This window comes from Athene cunicularia (assembly GCF_003259725.1).
Source record: "Athene cunicularia isolate RWA chromosome 19 unlocalized genomic scaffold, athCun1 chr19_part1, whole genome shotgun sequence".
Classification (NCBI taxonomy): Eukaryota; Metazoa; Chordata; class Aves; order Strigiformes; family Strigidae; genus Athene; species Athene cunicularia.
This window is the reverse complement of record NW_020799124.1, coordinates 6,105,326-6,109,220: the sequence shown is the minus strand read 5'-3', so window position 1 is coordinate 6,109,220 and position 3,895 is coordinate 6,105,326.

Here is a 3,895-nt window from a genome sequence, read left to right as displayed (position 1 = left end):
CGCTGGGGCGCACCTCGCGGCCATAGAGACACGGGGAGAGCGCGGCGCTGCCGGTCCGCCAGGGCTACGGAGTGCGGGAGCGCTGCTCCGCCATCTTCCCCAGGCTCCCCGGGCCGGCCGCGGTCGCGTCACCAGGGAAAAATACAGAACCGGGTGGAGGTGGGAGATTGTAAGGTCCAGAGCTTGCTATAGGAGGCTCTCTTCGTACGACGAATTTATAAAAAGTGATTTGAATTCTTAAAATGTTCGTTTCCCTCTTCCATACAGTAGGAAGATCCCTCTGGAATTGTACATCTGGTAAAATAAAGCTAATTCTCAGGTTAAACTTCTCTGCAGTGAGCTTGTATCCTATTGTGCCTGGACTCAGTTATTCTCTTTGTCAAGAATTGTTTTCCCACCAAGGTGTTCAGGCTGTTTTGAGAGAGAAGCCCCGTCTGCCCCGGGCCTGAATACACCAGGGGGGGTTTCACTGTCCCACCTCTCACACCACCCTGCTCTAGCCCAGGGCTTGCTCCTGCCTTGCCGTCGATACTTCCCCATCCGTGGCACAACACCACAACTGATGGGCTCCACAGCCACATTTCATCACCGTGAATTACCATTCCCCCTTCTGTCACACCCAGACAAATTAATTAAGAATTATTAATATTTCTCCGGCTGCAGAACTCTTCCATCCCACTCAGGTTGCTCCACTCCTCAGTTCTGCACATTCTTCAAACCAAAACCTTACAGCCCATGCCCTGCAATATGTCACTTTTCCTCCAAATTGACAGTACATCCCAGCAAAATTCAGTAGCTAATTTTCATTTTATCACGAGGAAATTTTGCAGCTGGCAACATAAATGCTCCTCCTCTTACACATAATCCAGTGGGACTAATAGATCTTCTTGCTGCCCATCACACACTCCAAGCTTATTTATTTTTAACAGTCTCTGCGCAGAGCTCTTTACACAATAGCTAATGTCACATGTGTTCACCAAAAGTGCTATATTTGGTAGTGACATCACGTAGCCAGCATCTGGCAGGAACCTCTGACACAGGTGACATTTCCAAGGTGGGTGTGAATGGTTATGGCAGAGGCCACGCACACAGAATGTGAACGCAGGAGTAGTAAACAGGACATAGACACCTCCTGCAAGGAGCGGATTCTGAAATAATTGCAAGAGGAAACACATTTCTGTGGCAGAAACACTATTTCTTGAGGCCATGGGGGAAAAGAAGCCAAAAGATGCACCTTTTCCTCCTTTAGTTTTAATTTTGTAAGTAAGATACAGTATTGATGTATGTGATTTAGACCAGATTTACAAAGCTTAACCCTTCAAAGTAACAGTTAGGGCAGGATTGTGTGACAGCAGGTTGCTTTTCACCACTGTCATTAAAGAGCAGACAAAGACTTTGGTTAACCCAGATGTTTCCTTATTTTGCTTTAACATCCTTGACTGTTGCCTAAGACAGAACATTGCTGTACTACAGCGCTCTCTGCCTGGCACAGTTTCAAGACTTGCTCACTGAACTCAGCAAGAAGCTTTCTACTGATTAACTGGAGCTTTAGATCGGTTGCCAAAGTTTTAGAGCTCCTTAGGAAAAAAAAAAAAATCTCTAGACCAATTGGTAAGGACAATAAAATCAGTAGAGGAAAACCGGGCGTGAGAGAGGAAAACCAGATCTGGGTGCCAGTGAGGCTTTTACTGCCAGGTAGAAGAATGGAATATTTTCTTGAAATTTTATAACTTCTTTCAGAATCTTGTTATTAACAGTACATTCTTCAGAATTACAAGCTGATTTATTCTTCTGAGATTGTGGCTAAGAGCTTTGTTTTTCTTTCACATTCATCTCAGGTTGCAATCCCTCTGCCTGTGAAAGACCTGTGTTGGAAGCAGGTTTGGGTAGAAGGGATCCACCTTTGTGGTAGCCTTTGTGCAGAAAGGATGGGTCAAGAGGAGTAAATTACTAAGGAGTGCAGGGGTTAAAATGTGGAGGAAAAAGTAATTTGGAAAAGATTATTAGTCATTATCTGGAGAATTCCTAAGTAAGAAAAGACTGTTACAAATAAAGAAGGCCAGAGAGTGACTAAGAGATCAGTCCAGCATAAAAAGTAGCGAAAGGAGCGTCTTACGGCAGGAAAGTGTTAGTTATTTCCCCATCCCTGACCACCAGAGGGAACTCTTGCAACAAAATTTCCAACTGCTTGTAACAGAGGAAACCAAACCTGATGAGAAAGTCCACCACCACATAAGTCCTGTAGTTTTGTGGTTCATCTGAAAACAGGGGGAGATGGGGGACTGAGAAGGGAGGGGAAAAAAGAGCAGTCTGGGGACCCTCAGTCAAAAGGAGACTTTTTTACAGTGGTCTGGCAGGAGTCAGAAAAATGGTGAATTTTGCCATTATAAGAAAGTCCTGCTTTGTTTGTAGTCTGTGAACGACTGAACAGAATGGACTTCTTTTCTTGCTGCTGTGATTTAACTCTCCTAGTATCTTGGGCTCTCAGCAAGGATCTGCAGCTTTTTTAATCTGTTGAAAAAATAGGCATGGAAGTATGCCATTTCTGAAAACTCCACACATCACCAGGGAAACTGTGACTCTAGCTTCAAAATAGATTATGACTGGCTCCTACCTACAGTCCATCTGGAGAGAGAACAGGATCAGCAGAGGAAGGATATTCATTTGCTAAACCACTGGATAAGCTGAAATCAAGCACCTGGTGTTTTCTTATATATTTGATGAACCATGGGTTCCCCCCTGTAAAAGAGTATTTTCTCACTGGGATGTTGTGAATGCTAACATATCCCTAGTTACCTGACACACTGCTGAAGTCCCATCCATGGTACAGTTGCAGGGCCCCAAAGTGCCCTACGAGAAAGTAGAGATGCTGTCAGGCAGGCAGGAACACGGCACCCTCACAGTTAAGGACAGCTGTACTCTAACATTATGTTTATGCAAGTGCTGCCACATGGAGACCACACAGTTGAAAAAGCACATTCCTTTCTGGAAAAAGCTCACAGAACTCAGCAGAGCCGGAATAGAATTCAATACACATTTATCCAGGCTCTACAGGCATTACTCTGGAATTTAAGAGATCTGAGAACAAGCTAAAGTGGTAAATATTGCTCCATTCTTACAGACATCACTATTTGTACTTGTGCACAGACACATATTCCTCCATGGCACCAGTGGAACTTAAGCTCTTCCCTATTTTCAGGCCCCTGTGGTAATACAGTCAGTGAAGTGTCCTGCATAAAGACAACCTTTTTAATTTGCAGGGCTATTTTAAACCCAGAACAACTCATTGGCCTAAATCAGTATGTAGTCCTACAAAACCAGCTGTGCTGGCACAATTGTAGGGTGGGTATGTGCAGCCAGCAGGGAAGATGAGGGCAGGAACTGCTGGTACAGCTCTGGAGGAGAAAGCACAGCAAGCTACAGGCACCCTAATGTGCAGACAAGCCTGGCTTCAGACAAACTCCCACAGCGAGCTGCAGAACCTGGGAAGCCATCGGGAACTGGGACACGCAGGGGCCTAGCCTGCAGCCCTCCTAACGGGATGTAACCCACTACAGAGAAAAGCCCCGTCAGCCCTCCTGGGTTGGGGGCCAGGTTACACCAGCGACCCTGAACCCCCCTCCCACCGGCCCGTGACAGAGAAACCGATGTGAGAGCACTGGCAAGGAATGAGGAGACACCAGCCCCGGAAGCAGTCGCTGCAGCTCCCCGGCACCCAGAGTGGACCATCCCGGTCGCAGACAGCCCTCACCAGCGCCTACAGAGCGAAAGAAGAGCCCCACAGCAGCAACACCGCTCCCCTCCGCGCCGCGTTGCCGCCTGCCCCTTCAGCCCGCCCTGCGCGCGCACGCGCCCAGCTCCTCACAGCGCATGCGCAGCGCCACCGGTGCCTGCC